This window comes from Protomyctophum parallelum (assembly GCF_964188405.1).
Source record: "Protomyctophum parallelum genome assembly, chromosome: 8".
NCBI lineage: Eukaryota > Metazoa > Chordata > Actinopteri > Myctophiformes > Myctophidae > Protomyctophum > Protomyctophum parallelum.
Window position 1 is genome coordinate 33,026,965 of NC_139703.1, and position 17,726 is coordinate 33,044,690.

The following is a 17,726-nucleotide window of genomic DNA, read 5'->3' on the forward strand; positions in this document are numbered from 1 at the left end:
ATCAAGTGTTTATGCACTCCAGTGTCCAAGAAATTCAATAGTGACCCATAAAGGCTGTGGCTGGTGCCAATGAAGTCCACGGGCAGACACGTAAGACTTGGACTTGATACTGTGCATGACAAAGAGAAATACGGAAGGAGAGCGTTTGCGTGTGTCATTTATGCACGTGACGTGCACATGGCAGTGAGAAGTGGTGTCTATGTGTGCGTGTGTGTTGCTGTCTGAATCTGTTTTGTGTGCCATGATAACCATAATGGAATCTATTGTATGCCAGTGAAACTATAATGCAGTGTTATTTCAGACATTTGGAGAGGTTGGGGCAGGGCGAGGGGACATTTATAGGGTTTGTGTGAAGTTTCAGAAGACAAGTTTCATTGTCTCGAACTCTCGATGTCTTTCTCAATCTGTCTTGCTCTCTTATCCTCATCTTTCCTCCCCTCTTTGTCAGTCTCTCACTCATATCTCTCTCTCGACTGTGTACTTTTCGTACACAGTAAAACCATTGATAATTTTGATAATTTATCCATCTGTAACCTGGAGAGTGTATACAGTACATGTAAACAAATTGACTCATGAAATGAACACTGACACCTCCGGTGTAGCCTCTCTCTGTCACTTGCAGCATTCAGTGTCAACATTAATCTAATGTTTGGTGACATTACACTCTGTTGTCATGGTGTTGCTTCAGGCAACTGGCTTTATCTCCTCTTCCATTCCCTCCTCTCACTCTCCCTCTTTCTCTCGCCCTCTCTCTCCAACTGCAACCGCAACTTGAAAAGTCCATCTGATTTAACAGTGACACCAACAAATTACACATGTCAACATATGCTTGCTGCACATCAGAGAGACACCATACGCGTACGTGCATTCGATCACGTGCACCGCACATGCAGATAGAGGATAGACAAAGTTTAACACTACTTTATCAGAGCCTGCATTTCGATGGGTGATGATGGGACGTTTGTTTTACAGCGCCGGCTACTACAAGTAGGGCGGGGTTATATAACCTCACAAAAAATATGCCTAAACCTAACTCTAACCTCACAAAACACTGAAGTCCTTCAACCAGAAACCTAATCCTAACCTGTAAAACAAGCTCCCCCTAAGCGACCATCGACACCCAGGCTCTGCAAAAAAGACTCACTTTTATCAGGTATTGGGGCTGTGCCTCCAGAGTTGAGCTCCACTGAGTGACCCTTTATTGTTTGGCCTATTTTTGAGTGGTGCAACCACTCCTATAGACAGCTATGCGTGTCCCTGGGTCCGTCCCTGGGTTCGTCCCTGGCTGGCTGGCTGTGTCTGAGCATGAACATAACGTTTGGTTGGTTTTCACCACCAAGTGTCACTGTTGTGCAGCCTAACGCACACACACACAGAAGGGCTAAGATGGCAGTATCATCCGAGAATTTTATGATGTAATTGTAGCAACCCGAACAATTACATAATTAAATTCTCGGATGATACTGTCATCTTAACCCTTTCTGGATAAGGATAGGGATTTAGCTGACTACTTTTTAGAGGTACAGAACTTTGAAAAGTGGTGTGATGACAACCACCTTATTCTTAACGTTAAGAAGACACAGGAGATGGTGTTTAACCCCAAGAGTATTGGTGATCACAGGCCTGTGGTCATCCATGACTCGACCATCTCAGAGGTCACCTCATATAAATACTTGGGGATCTGTATTGACAACTCACTAACTTGGAATACACATTTGACAGTCTCTGTAGTAAACTACAGAAAAGACACTTCCTTCGACGTCTCAGGGTTCATGGTGTTGACCAAAAATGTATGTTCTATCGAGCAGTCTTGGAAAGCCTGGTCAGGTTTGGCATCAGTTTGGTTCGGTAATCTCTCAGTGCAACTGAGATCCAAATTGTTCAGATTGGTGCAGACTGCAGAGAAGAACATAGGGGTAAGACAACTCCCCTCTCTGCAGTCTATTTATGAGCAGGGTACATTAAAACAGGCTCAAAAACTTGTCAGTGATGTTACCCATGTTTTAAATGGCGAGTTTGTACTTCTGCCATCTGGGAGAAGATACAAAGAACCAAAGTGGAAGTACATCAGATAAAAAAAAATGTTTGTACCAGCATCAACTAAAATGCTGAACGAGGCAGAAACAGCAGTAACTGTGTGAGGCTACATTATCCACATTTTGGGTGTGACAGTACAGTACAGTAGAGGGACCCCCACACAGTGACTCTGTCATTTCTGGACTTTTTCGGACGCCGTGCGGCTCGCCGGAACCGGGCCGGCACCCTGGACGCGTTCCTGTCGGTCTGGAACTTCCGGTACCCCCCATGGGACCCCCACATGGAGTTGCACCACTCACTTCACACAAGTGTGATTTATTTTTATGTCCTTGATGATTCGGTTTCACTATATTTTTTGTTTATTCTTTGTATTTGACATAGACATTGACTACAGTACAACGCACAAGCACACAGCTTCATTCTATTTAGCTTTAGCTAAACAATACTTTACCACATAAATGGGTTCTAAAACGATAGATGGAAAAAAACTGCAACAAAAGCAAAACTTTAATAACAGATCAGGAACAACGGAGAAACATCAACACTATCCCTGTTCCTATCCCTGGTCATAATGTCCTACAGTCCTTATGTTACTTACCTTGTCTGTAGCATCAGAGATCACAAGAACAAGGGAAAGACAAAGTTCACCAGCTGACTGAGTGGGAAAGTGATGGCACACTTTGATGTTAGTGTTTATTTTAAGCTGAGCTGTTTGCAGAGCACCATTGTTTGATGTTATAATTAGGCCAATTATATATAGGCAGAATGGGAAGAAACGAATAAATCCTGATTAGGCCAATTTTATATATAGGCAGAATGAGAAGAAACTCCAATAAATCCTGTTAGTTTGCATATTATTTTATGAATTAATGAGCACATTTTCTGATGTCACCTTGACATTGTGTGTGTGTGTGTGTGTGTGTGTCTGTGCGCGCGCGCTCTCTCTCGTGTACATGTGCATGCATTCGTGTACACGTGTTTGTGTACTTGTGTTCTGTTCGTAAATGTACATGCACATTTTCTCATTAGCTGTACCCTCTTTATATGCTAGGTGGAACAACAAGTAACATATTCAACATATTTTTGACAATATTTCATTAATTTATCATGTTTAATCCAAAACACAAGGCTTGTTTGGGACTCATTTCCTGCACATAGCTGGAGTTAACCCATTCTGACCTGAGATCAGATTCATACGAGGTTTCCGCCGGACACACACTGGTCTGATCAACCCATTCTGACCTGAGATCAGATTCTAAAAATGTCAGTCGCTCTTCGATTTTTCAAAAATAGCAGACCTACAAGCTCGTATCGCGCCACTCGGTGGCGTGATATGAGCTTGTAGATCTGCTATTTTTCAATAGCTAAAACATAACATGATGCCAACACCAAAATGGGTGCCCGGTCAGAATGGGTTAAATTAGTTTCTAGAAGACGGGCATGCTTGGCAGAGGATGTGCAGTATAATAAGGCTGGATTACCATACACAGCCATGCTACCTTAAACATGAGACAGCAGGCCACAGGAGACCTTGATGTTTAATTTGGTGGAGTCTGGCTGTATTTGAGTCGAGAAGAGTTGGCCACTTATTCTCAGGAAATGCTCATTAACGCAGATGTGCCAACGATATAACCCCCGCAATACGGGGACTGTATCTTCCAGCTCACACTAGATAAAGGCCGATCTTCCCTAAAAAGACTTGGAACGGGTAATTCACACATTCATGGCTTTGAACCTTGATTACTGTAATTCCATCTATGCAGGAATTGACCAGTTGTCACTCAGGCGCTTGCAGCTGGTGCAAAGTGCAGCTGCCCGCCTCCTCACAGGCAAGAAAATACGTGGTCACATCACCCCTGTCTTGGTCTCACTCCACTGGCTCCATATGCATTTTAGAATGCATTTTAAGCATTCATTGTTTGTTTTTAAGGCCTAAACGGCCTAGGTCCTCGAATGTGGCTCAATAGGTAGAGCAGGAGGTAGAGCAGGTCGTCCAATGATCCATGGGTCGGTGGTTCGAATCCTGGCTCCTCCTCTCTACATGTCGAAGTGTCCTTCGACATGGCAAGACACTGAACCCCAAATTGCTCCCGATGTGCTGGTTGGTACCTTGCATGGCTTCCGCCGCAATCCGTGTATGAATGGGTGAATGTAATGCACAATCTATGTAAAGCGCCTTGGATAAAGGCACTATATAAATGCACCATTTACCATTTAGGTCCTCCATACATTTCTGAACTTCTACACTGGCACACCCCAACTAGAATAACCTTGAGGTTGGCTAATCAGTTGCTTCTGGTTGTGCCCTAAAACCCAGCGGCAGCTGCCCCTACGTTATGGAATTGCTTGCCCCTTCATATAGACGAATACAGAAACGGGTGTCATGGTCGCAGCAAACGTATTTCCTGTAGGCGGAGACGACATAGCTGCGGTGTAAACTCGCAGGTCTTCTGCTACATTGAATGGTAAAGTGACTGATGTCAGTCTGCTCAAACGTTACTCTTTTACCTGCTTTACTAACACTAACTTTACAAAGATGCCCAGAACATCGGGATGAACCTGTGTAGTTTATGGCTGCTCCAACAATAGTGGCAACATTCAACTTTGGAGAGAAATGGAATGTCAAAAAATAGACCGCGGTGAATGAGACCAGAGCCATAGAGTAATGGTTGAGACGAAGCAGTGAAAGGTCCTGAAAGATACATAACGTCAGTCTTACCCAACAATACCCAAACATTCTGTTGTATGAACACAAGGCTGCTGTACTTTATACCTCATACTTTAAATGTTTAGTATGAGGTATAAGCAGCCTCGTGTCGCGTGTGCCCATCTGCAGCACTTTCAGAGTACAAGGAAGTGAGTTGATCAAATATAATCCATTTTCGGGTACTGCTTCATTATTTCTCGCTCAAATGTTTTTAAAAACATTTTTGAGAGCAATGTTTAGCTGTAAATGACGATGCGTGTGTTTACTGTTATATATAGAGCGGAGCAGTCTGTTATCAAGAAATAACACACAGCTGAATTATGCGATTGACTAATCAGAATCAAGCGTTCAACCAAGCCATGTAATAATTATTTATAATGTATGGTCATCTGCTCCAGGCACTGCACGTACTAGTACATGGGATCCACCAAATTCACCTGCTTTTAAAAGGGTAATTTGAATGTCTACTCAGGCTTTTGCGTGCATCCCAGACAGTTGTTGATCTTCAAATATCTATTTGATATAGTATTTCAGTTTTCCCCCAAAAATAGTAAAAGTAATTGAAAAAGCACACCCCTCACGCATTAGAAGGCCAATTATATGATAGTTAAGTACGGGTGTTTTTGATGCATTTAACATGGTTAATAAAATAGTTGAAGTTACAATTGGTTTGTATAGGAATGGGGCAAATTCTAATTAATATCAAAATAATAATAATCATCTGTAAATACTGAATCAAGCAACTTAAAAAAACTGTTCACAAATGCTCACAAAATGACATGCCAGTGAAATATCCCTTTTACTCTGACTGCTGTATGTCTCCCTCTATACCTATAGGAGGTATAGAAACATCACTTTCTCCTTTTGGGGTGCAGAGAGGGAGCTGGATGTGCTGGATGGAGGAGAGGCAATTATCCACCATTTCCTGGTCAATGTTGAAGCTTGGCAAGCTTTTGCCAAGCTTCCAAGAGAATACTGGACAGGCTGCCCAGAGAATCACCACCGTCAGCCAGATTAGCCCCGAGTCGCATAGTGGTTTTCCATCCTTTTGTGGGTCAAAGAGTATAGGAGAGAGAGCCTTCTGCTACCTGTCTCCACTTCAGCCCACGTGGGGATGTGGAGGTGGGGCGAGAGGAGCTCTTTCCACTAGGGATGCTCCGATCAATCGGTGGCCGATCGATCGTGGCCGATCACCGATCGATCGGATCGGATCGGCCGTGCAAAATCCACCGATCCGCGAAACCGATCAACAAAGCAAAAATCTGCGCAGTTTTACATCCAAAATAATGCGTCACTTTCTCGGTTCGGCACCGCTACTGGAGAAATATAGCGCTGTCGAAGGCAGCACAACTAAAATCTCCCCCCCACACACCCCTGGGAGAGAGAGAGAAAAGAGAGACAGAGCGAGAGAGCACGCACGTCTTCACCCCAGCGAGGGAGGGGGGAGAGAGAGAGAAAAGAGAGAGAGAGAGAGAGCACGCACGTTTTCACCACAGCGAGGGAGGGGGGAGAGAGAGAGAAAAGAGAGAGCGAGAGAGGGCACGCACGTCTTCACCCCAGCGAGGGAGGGAGACGGAGAGAAAGCTCCAGTCCAGTCATTACCTTTTTTCTCATTGACCAGCAGAAAAGTGAACAAACTATAATCCTTGTGCCCTGATACAACTTTCTTGGAAATGTGCTGGTTGCCTGCAGTTGCAGGCAGCCAGCCAGTAAGATGAGCCTGTGCATTTCACGGTTTTCACCCTGTATAACTTGAACGCATTGGCAAGGCAATCAAGACCATTAATTAATGACAGCTGTGTAGGCGCGATGAGTCTAATGTTGTGTGTGTGTTACACCAAAAGTGGTGACCTGATTATATAGGTCACCTAGGTGACACACACGGCTTCTATACAATGCGTTGTCAACACATGCTGAGTTGACAAAGATTGACAGAAGACTGATAGTTTATCCTTTAGTAATTAGGCTGTGGAAGTATTCACACTACTTTAGTGTGGATTTATTGGTATTGTCAATTTAAGGAAAGGAGGAGGAGGAGGAGGTGGTGATCAAGCAGCTCCACAAGACCACAACGTTACATTGGTAGGCTCAAGGCTGCATTTTTTCCCCTTTTTTTCTCTCGAGGGTGCATGGGATGATGGGAGCCCCTCCAGCAGGCTAGGGAGCCCCGCTCAGGTTAGCGGAAAATGACAATAATAAAAAGATTAATACAAATATTTAAAAAGATCGGGATCGGAATCGGAATCGGCCGATCTTTAAAAAAAAAGATTGGTGATCGGGATCGGCCCCCAAAAACGTGATCGGAGCATCCTTACTTTCCACCATGCTTCTCCCAGCAGCCTCCCATCATCTCCTCTGCTGATGCGGAGGCTGTTATCCTGACACCACAATGTCAGGGTGGGGCTTTTAGTTATTGAAAGCGCCTGATAAAATGATAAAAATCACACTTGACTTGTGTTTAGTGAGGGGCATCACATTCCGTGCTCAGCCAATCAAATCATCACTATAGGGTACACACTAGCCTCGGTACCCAGGCTCAACAAATGAAAGCCTGGGGAGTTACATTTCCTGGTCTAGGAGAAGAGAAGTGTGAGTGAACTACAGTGCAGAGGGACGACCTCCGCTTTCCTTCCGCTGATTTCTACCAGGGAGGGGAGAAGTGGTGGCTCTGTGGTGATCCAATATTCTCCAGCGGTTGCTCCTTGCGCGCGCGCGCCCCTCTAGACCAGAAAGCAGGCTGGCTAGACCAGGCTAGGTACACACAACCACACAAAGCTGGGCATAGGAGGGGATTGCGCCCCTCAAGTTCTTTAGTTATCGGCAGTTGAATATAGCTTGTTTTCAGCAAAAACACTGACATCAGTCAAATCCGATTCATTCCTCAGATCCGATCCGATCTGTCCGTTTGTTCAGACTTACTTAAACAACGTCAACCCAGGGCCGCCGTGAGCAACCTTTCTGCTTAGGTGTTAGTTGCTTGCTTACATTCAAGAAACGCAACATAACAGACAAGCGACAACAACCGAAGACAAGAAAAGACAAGTGCATGCATGAAAACGGTGGAAAATTGACATATCTCAACTTATTTCTTCCGTAAAACAATACAGCCGTTTTCTTTTCATTACTATTCACCCTCACACTCGTAGATCAAAATAAATTCTCGCACGTCAGTGGCGCTTGGGTCGAGCTGCAAGTGACGTTTTGGACAGCTCGATATGGTACTGGAGCAGGTTAGATTGTTCCGACCGAGACACATCTTTAGAAATGAGATTTAAATCACATTTAAAACCACCTGTATGCGTATCTCAAGTGGGATTTGTAATAATCGGATTCCTTCTGTTCACACTTCACATGAAGTTCACACTTCATAAAACAAATCGGATTCCAATCTGTATATCATGGCAAAAATCTGATTTAGGCTGGATTGGGCTGCCAGCCTTAACGGGGCCTATCTGATCCCGACAAGCAGATTGGTGCCTTTGTATGATTGCCTCTGCTGTCATTGTGTGGATTTGTGTGAAATGTATGGGTGTATGAGAAGTATAGTGTACTTGTAAAGCCCATTTTTAGTGGTCATAAAGGCAGTCCCTTTACTCTACCATCTCCGTGCTTAGTTAATTGGGTGTGGTGTTCTGGAGAGTCAGCAGCTATAGCATGTTGACTGCTTTTCAATAGTAGTAGGATTACCAGGCTTTACCGTAATTGGCTTCATGTCCTCCTTCTGGTTACAGACCAAACAGAAAGGTGTACTAGTGCAGATCTCAAGGTTACTTCAGTAACTGTAGTTGTTTAAGTGAAATGAGCAAAGTGGATCGGCTGTGTGCGTGTGTGTGTGTGTGTGTGTGTGTGTGTGTGTGTGTGTGTTTGTGAGAGAGCTGGAGGGATATGCAGTTATTGGTTGTCAGCTCCATAGTCCATAGCCAATCATTCTTATGCTGTAAACGTGGGTTTACTGTTTTTATCACAGGACAAAACACATTTTCAATTTTTTCATGAAGCAATGCTTGCTGACTGTTACCCAATTGTTTTTCACGTTTTCAGTTACAGCCATCTTCCATCATAACACTCAGATGGCATGTGTTCGCCTCCCAAAAATAATATCTTTGCTGGCTCTTTACCCTGAGTGGTTGGAATGGAATGTGATGGCGAAGGTTGAACTCTGAGGAGTGATTCAATGGAAAAGTGCACTACTGGGGGAGCGTAGTTATACTTACAGCCCACATGGACTTATTGTATTCAGTGCTGTTCATCTAATGGGCCAGATGGATGTACTGTAGTCATGAGATTCTTCCCCAAAAATGGGGCAGGATTCAATTATGTAGCTGAAAATTATACATTTTGAAAATAATTAACACATTAATTGTGCTGCAGGGGAAATCCAATGCCAGAAGTAATGAGTTCTTGGCTTGTCAGTTTTGGCACTGTATTTTCAACAAAATTGGCATGCAGGCTCTTTCCAACCACTGCACAAGTAGAAGAGAGAATGTCAAACGGTACCGAGGATATATCCTAGAAACAAGAGAATGTGAGGCTTTTATGAAACCCTTTCTTTTGGAACCCTTGCATATTGTAGAGACATGCATTAGTTTTTGCAGTATAATTTGCTGAGCAAAGGAGCCAAAGTTATACCAACACCAACAGCAGGAGCAGCAGGCACATTTTTCAATGTGCAACACTACACACAGCTAAGTATAAATCAGGGGTTAGATTTTTGGATGTGTATAAAACACAATAAACCATTCATCGAGTTGCACATTGTTTCATTTCTGTGTCATTGTATTGTTATGGAAAGAGGTGTGAAGAGACAGAGAAGAGGAAACAAGTAGATTTAGTTTCCCTCTTTCCATTAGCATGTCAGAATGCAGCCCAGTGGTACACTCTGAATATGTAATCATGATTTTGTATGTATGATTCATAGAACTGTGCCTTGTGATTTATTAGCTGATTTACTGTTCCCAGTACAGCCGTCACATGCTGCCGCAGCCTGTAGCAATACAGCTGTCAAAGTAGAAAAACAACTGTCACAGTAGGAAACAAAGAAATAAATACAAATCTAATACTGATGCATTCTGAGTTAATAGTCAGATTAATTTGGTAGATTAGATTTAGAAATAGAAATGCACAGTCTGCACATTGGGGGAAGTTTGCTCAAACTTTGCTGCAGGAGTTATTCAGTAGTTTGTTTTGCAATCTTTATTTGATCAGTGGAGTGTGCCTGGTCAACACTTTCCTCAGCTGTGATCACAGTAAACAGATCTATCTATCACAGGCTTTCTGGTGGAATATCCCTCCCTTTGTGACAGCAGTGCAGCACAACAGTACCACAGTATATGATACCTGCTATACTATATATATTTGAAGTACAAATGGCACTGTAGAAATAATTATTATTTGTCATGGGAAATATTCATAATTTCATTAAAGATTATTATTATTACAGTTGTTTTATATTAATACATTAACATTATTGTTTAAATTAAATTATGAAATTATTATTGCTACAACTGTTGTAATGTGACTGTGTAATATGCTTGATATCACCCACTTCAATTATAATTGATTGATCCGTCGTCATGGCACCAGGTGCAAACAAATCTTTCAGCTCCATATATGGGTACAAAAGAGGGCATGCCCATACATGGGCATATGCTGATGGCGTCAGGGATGTCCATATATGGGTATATTAATGGGATCTCTGACAATGGGTACAATAATGGGTATTGCATAAGTGGGAGGGCATGTGTATCCAACTGGCATCGTTCCTAAAGGGCATCGTACTATTATTGAAATGAAATAAGATGAGTTCAGGTCGAACTTAAAACCCTCACAATCAACTTACCACCACTATGCCACGTCCACACAGGCTTATACAAAACATCTGTATGAAATGTAAAAATGCACTGTCTAAATGAAATCCAGCTTTCCTGCTGCCCAATAGGTAATATTATTAATAAAGAAAAGCCTCACAGAGAGTTAAATGCTAAATCTTCATCTGCATATAATTGCTTTCATGTATCCACTCTCTTCATTTCTTCACTGGTCATAGATGTCATTGTGATTCTAATCACATTACCCGGGGGACCTGAGCAGACCTGGCCCCAGAGATCGAACCTCATTTAGGACTAAATCCTGGTCTCTCTTAATCCCTTATCCGCTATTAGTCTGTCCACACCTATTAGCATTTATTGACCGATCACGTCTGGAATACATTAGTATGTGTTGCCTTAAAAACCTTTTGTTCAGTTAATGTATTTTTGAAGCTTACTCATCCTGGTAGTTTCTTACAATCTGCAACATCTTCAAAGCTGTATTTTTCTCTTTATTTTTTTTTCCCCTAATAACAATAAATGGATAAAAGTCATTGAAAAAACACTGCGCCTCGTGCATTAGAAGTATAAGAAATATCACCAGAATATAATATAAGCATGAAAGATAAAAACAAAGACAGCTAAAGTAAAACAAACATTAGATTAAAAGCCAGAGAAAATAAGTCTTAAGACGAGACTTAAATACATTTATAATATATATTAACTAGGCAGATCTACAGAAGGGCAGGCTCTTTCCAGAGACTGGGGCTGCTGTTGCAAAAGTGTGTGCACCCCTGGTACATTTACTAGTAGATTATCAGCAGATCTCAGAGCTCTAGCTGGGGTGTAAGGTGTCACAAGCTGGAAGAGATACTGGGGGGCAAGCCCATTTAAACCCCCTCATCACGTGGCACCTAAGCGCCACCACTTTTATCCACCAGGTGGCACTCATTGTGCTAATAACTCAGTGTAAATTGAATGGTCTTTCTGTTTTGAGGATAATGGATGATGTCCGTAATTTCGAGTAAAACACAGACGTCGCTTATCCAGTGCGAATGTGGCACAAATACTAATTTCTAAATCACCTGAGGTCCTTACATAATACTAACTAGACCATTGCGAATAGGACATTAGTAAGTCTTTTTTGGTACATCATCTGTGCTGCCATAGAGCCTCACTAAATGCATGCATTTACTTGCATTGATCAAAGAGTATGCAGCAGTGTTGGAACGATACAAAACAAGTGCTCTTCGGTTCCTGATGACCATATGGGTCCTGTCAATAAGGAAGTGATTTGCTTCTTATATTACACATGTAGCTGTGAGTTTGTTTTAGCTGTAGCTGACAACAGATGGAAGAAAGGGTTTGAGCAACATGGTCTGTGGGTGGTGCATTTTCATTGTTGATGCAGTATTGCACTGCATGCTGAGACATGTCCACTTGTCCAGTCAATGGATGAAGACGTGTAGTGTAAGCATAGTGTAGCCATGTCTGTCTGTCTCTCCCTCTCTTCCTCTCTTCCTCTCGCACGCGCACACAAACCAGTCCATTGGTATCACTTCGTAGCCAATTTCAGTGATGTTGTGAATGTGTGTTTGTGCGTGCATGCATGTACCAAAGCATGGGAATAGCCTATATCCATCCAGTAACTCTGTTTTGTTCTCAGTGGATTTGGAAAACGGTGGAATGGTTGCGTTAGAACGATTGAGAATCAGAATGAGGGAGGGAGGGAGCGCACTTTTTTTATTTAACTTTTAACTGAATAAAGAATGGTTTTGCGTGATGACTTTTTACGGCACTTGACAACAAGGCAGGTGTGCCAACACAGACACCAAGGCCTGAAGCGCACTTGAGTGAGCCTTTAGGCGGAGAGATTCACGAGCGTGGCGTCTTCAGTTAGCAAGCCATGGTGGAGAGATTCACGAGCGTGGCGTCTTCAGTTAGCAAGCCATGGTGGAGAGATTCACGAGCGTGGCGTCTTCAGTTAGCAAGCCATGGTGGAGAGATTCAAACTGAATAGTTTTCCATATTCACTGGAACACATTCATATGTCTTTTTCTACTTCCCCATACATCGTATGACATAGCCTATGTATCACATGGGGCAAGGACAGAAATGTAATCGCTGATTGATAATGAAAGACGTTGGTGCCTGTTAATTTTCCCACTTAGTATGTCATTGTTCCAACATAGCCCCGATACTAACCCTAACCTCACGGAAAGCCACGAAGTCCGAGTAATGGGATGTCGTAATTATTAACTTGCAGTGCAGTTGTTACAGTGTTGTCGGACTAATGGCTGTAGGACTGTTGGGATGTCTAACCAACGTATGCGCCCCATTATGGATGTATTAATTATGGCAATGTACAGTATCTGATATATTATGTAATGTACAGTTGAGTGGCACTGAGATGCCAAATAGTTTTGGCAACAAAGTTGCATATTTGATGGACCATTCTGTTTATTTTCTAGTATAAAGTTTGGTGCTTATACTTTAATGACTAAACATGGTGTAATTTACGCTGTCTAGCCCCAAGCTGTGTACTGAACTAATTTAATGTCCTAATGCATTTTAAATGCAGCCCGATTTCTAATGAGAAGGTTTGGTCCACTGGTGGGTGTAGAAGTAATACATTTGCAAGGCACCATTTCCTTATGAAAACATAATGGATTGCTCCCTTGGTGAGCCTCGTCTGCATGGTATCCAGATCCAGACTCTCAGAAACACCTTTTAACTGTGAATAAATTTGCATTAGATTTTTATTGAGCAGTACTTGACTTCTTCTATAATTTTTATCATTGCCCATTCTAACAAAGCGTCTCTCCTCCACACATTCTGTTATGCATGGCAAAAAAAAGGGATTACCGGTACATTCAGACGAGTCCTTTATCAATTCATCCCCACTTCTCTCCCCTTCACCTCTCTTTTGTCATTCTATCCTGCTTCTCCTATTATGCACCATCTGTCTGTCCTGTTTGCCATGATCGCCCCAGCAGCATCCTCCCCCTCTGACTCCTTGACCTTGCCCTCCCTCCTTTCATTCCACACATACTGTAGAACATCGTACACTTTTTTCCCCTTTATCCTTCCTTCTCCCTCTCACTCTTGCCATCCATTTACAGATCCTGTAGTAACTTCATTAACTCTCTCTCTCTCTCTCTCTCTCTCTCTCTCTCTCTCCATTATTGGCATGAATGTAATTTCAATATTGCCAAAGCGTAAAATGCAGCAAAAATTCAAAGAAATAACAGAAAACAATATCAAACATATACATAGAACATTAACTTTCACAATACAATATGCAAATATTGTCATAATGGTCGAATGTGTCCATGGTGTGTGGTAGTCAAGGTAGTGTCAACATAACGTCACATCGAGTGTTGTTTGCTAGGCCTATTTGTCCTCTTTTTTTGTGACATGTCCCTCTCCTAACAGAATTAGTTGTTTGTCATTGTCATCTAACTCTTTAAACTTTGGGATCAACAACTCAAAATTTATAAAATATTATATTATCTTAACTTATTTGGTTCTCTCTCTCTCTCTCTCTCTCTCTCTCTCTCTCTCTCTCTCTCTCTCTCTCGTCTCCCTCTCTCTCGTTTTAGATGTTCTGAAAATACTGATTTATTTCTCCCTCAATGCACTTCCCTCCATTCTGTGTAGACAAAAGACAACCCTTGAACATTTCCAATTTTCTTGTCAAGTGCCTCCTGTGCCACTGTGAAGGAAATGTATGATGTCCATATTTGTTTTGCATCAGACAAATGGAGCCTATCCTGTCCTCGTCATCTGTTTTCTCACTTCAGCAGTCCTTAAAATAAGAAAGAAATTGCTTTCCTTTCTGCTTTCTCCGATCCACGCCAAATTATCAAAGCTTATTTTTGTCTCCTACACTGGGAGAAAAAAGGATGTTGCAGTTCCTTTAAGACGTTTCATCCATCCTATAGTATAGAGTATGGCGCATGCATGAATTGAGTGCTGAATCGAGTGGCAAATCAAGTTGAAGGTCGTTTAATGCAATCAGATTCAGAAATCAGATTTCTGTTTGGATGTATGGGCTGTCCAGGCCAGAAAGTAGTTTTTTGCCACTCAGTAGGTGTTCCCGCATAACTTCTGGGGATGATGTCACGCGCATTACCTATATGCTTAATTATTTTGTCAGTTGTTAGTAGTTTTGTTATAGCTGTATCTCCCTGTTCTAAGTTAATGTGTTGACAATTTGGCGTTGATTTCTTGAAAGGCTATTTAGTGTTTTAAATGTGGTTATTTGGCAGTTTTCGCAGTGTGTAACTACATGTATTCTGTTTCAACTGAAACCTGCCTTCACATTCAATGTTGGATTCAGGCTGCTGGGAATCGAACAGTTACCTTTCATTTTGTCGCATTATTACAATAATTGCTCTCTCTCTTCCTAAATACAGACTAGCTATATATTATATATAATAGCTATCAGAAAGAAGCTAATTTGATTCCTTGGCAGCCACAATAGATTGGCAGATTGCCATCTTTGTCCTAATTCTGTAATCTGAATTGTACCAGCAGTTAGTGTGTACAGAATTCCCCAAGAGGAAAATGTATGCAGAGCAAATGTTTTATTTGGCAGTCATTGGACCACTCCATTTGATCCAGATTCAGCATAGATTCAGAGTATTGGGAATGGCACACCAGCCATTACCAATACAGTGCCTCTTAAAACAATGATTAATTGAGGATTACTTACTTACTTAATTAGTCCATGGCCAGCAGAACCAACCATAGCAACCAGGTATCTCCATCTGGGTCTGTTGTGGGCAAGGTGTTGTGCCAAAGTCACGTTAATGCTCTAAGGTCCTGGGCTGTTACATCCAGCCAGCGGGTGTGGGGGGGCCCTCTTGGTCGTCTCCAACCGGCTTGCTGGGGATTGAAGTACAGGATGGTGCTTGTTGGATGTTCCTCTGGCAGGCGGATGACGTGGCAATACCAACGTACTCGCTGCATTGCTGCAAGGCGGGATGCTGGGGGCTGTTGGGTTAGTTCTCTTAAAGTTTTATTTGTAACGTGCTGGCTCCACGTGATGCCTTCGATCCTCCTGAGGGCTCTGGAGTCAAAGCCATCGAGCCTGGCCGCCTGGGTGTTGTTCAGCGGCCATGTTTCCGAGCCGTACAGGAGCACAGAGATGACAGAGGCATTGTAATGTCCCGTGCCGACAATAACAGATCTACAACTTGACATTGGGTCTTTGTGGTGCAGGACACAATCGCATGACATGAATATTTTTGTCTTTTCCATTCATTATTTTCTCCCCACCCTCCATTTTTAGCATCTCTTCACGGTTGAGCTTTGGTGGTTGTCATGTTTCATCTGTCGATCATTTTCTCAAGTAGTCCATCCGGCTCCTTCCATCTCTCCTACAGCATCTAGTGTGATGTATTGCTTCTCTCTCTCTCTATTCTCCATTCTTCTTCTGTGTCTGGAAAATGATGGTATTTCATCATGCTCACGTTTCACTTTTAAAGTAGTCTTATTTATTTATTTTTCTTTTTGTCTTTGTATCACACCCAGATGACAGAGGCATTGTAGACTCTGAGGATTACAGTGTGGATTACAGATTGTGGATTACAGTTAACATATATACCGGTACTTAATATTTCCCGATGTGCGGTATGTGTACAGTATATACATTAGATTAAGACAGTTTCTGACACTTTCTGTCAATAGAAGAAGTCATTTTCACTAATGTCTAGGATTCAAAATGAACCAAGGACGAAAACGACTGAGACTGAACATGCTGTCAATCATGACCATTGAGTCAGAACTTTCCGGCAGTTGGACTGGGGATCAATAACTACCCTTCAAAGAAGGCCAGAAGTAAGTAAAGCTTTCTGCCCTGATGGAAGTAGTTGCTTATTATTCAGATACTCTGGGAAGTTTGTTGTACAGAATCATATAAGTCAGTGAAGTTACCTCACTGGACTCAGTTGAAATCCTTGTCCTTCAGTAGAGTTACTTAGCTCTGCTCCCAGTTCTGATTGGTCGATATTTAACGTGCACGGACGTGCAAGGGCCCGGTCATCACTGCTTGCAGCTTTAATGATTATTATGATTAATATTTACTACAGTATGTGGTCCTGTTTTTGTGTTGGACTGAGGCTTGTGGGAATATATTTTTAAGACATAGTAGACTGACTTGAGTAATTCTCCATAAAATGTAGTTGGTGCTGCAATACTGTGCTGAACATGCAAGTGCTGCAGGCTATAGAACAGAATGGACCCAGAATGCAGTCATTTAACATGTCCAGGGACCGTAGCCTTGTTAATCTACCCCAATATTAGAAACATGGACTCTATCACCATTTTCCAAACTCACCTCAAAACCCACCTGTTTAGGCAGGCATATGGCTGACCTCTGCTGCAAGCTGTACCTTAGTTATGTTTTGCTTTTAAATATGTTTTATAAACTGTTTTAACCTGTTGTACGGCAACCTTGAGTGCCCTGAAAGGCGCCTTATAAATAAAATGTATTATTATTATTATAATACATCGCAATGCGAGCTTGTAGATTGCCCATTTTCAGCGAAGATGTGAAGTGTAAACGAAAAAAAACTAATCAAAACAAGCGGACCAAGTATAGAAACTGGAAGTCCCGGGTAACCCATTTTGACCTGAGATCAGATTCTAAAAATGTCTTCTAAATCCTGTTTCTATGTCAGTCATAGCAGACATAATGTCCCGTGCCGACAATAACAGATCTACAACTTGACATTGGGTCTTTGTGGTGCAGGACACAATCGCATGACATGAATATTTTTGTCTTTTCCATTCATTATTTTCTCCCCACCCTCCATTTTTAGCATCTCTTCACGGTTGAGCTTTGGTGGTTGTCATGTTTCATCTGTCGATCATTTTCTCAAGTAGTCCATCCGGCTCCTTCCATCTCTCCTACAGCATCTAGTGTGATGTATTGCTTCTCTCTCTCTCTATTCTCCATTCTTCTTCTGTGTCTGGAAAATGATGGTATTTCATCATGCTCACGTTTCACTTTTAAAGTAGTCTTATTTATTTATTTTTCTTTTTGTCTTTGTATCACACCCTGGCCTAAATCCATCTTTTCTCCGCCACTCGGCATCATTATTCTTGCCCAGGCTTTCTGTGTATTGCTGTCTTCCTCATTCTGTCATTCACTCACTCCTCTTGTCATT

General features: G+C 42.2%; 1 protein-coding gene across 3 annotated transcripts in view; it reads left to right on the forward strand.

Moving 5' to 3' along the window:
* rnf123 (ring finger protein 123) overlaps nt 1-17,726 on the forward strand; it is a 187,343-nt gene that overhangs the window by 82,849 nt on the left and 86,768 nt on the right. The window lies entirely within an intron of this gene.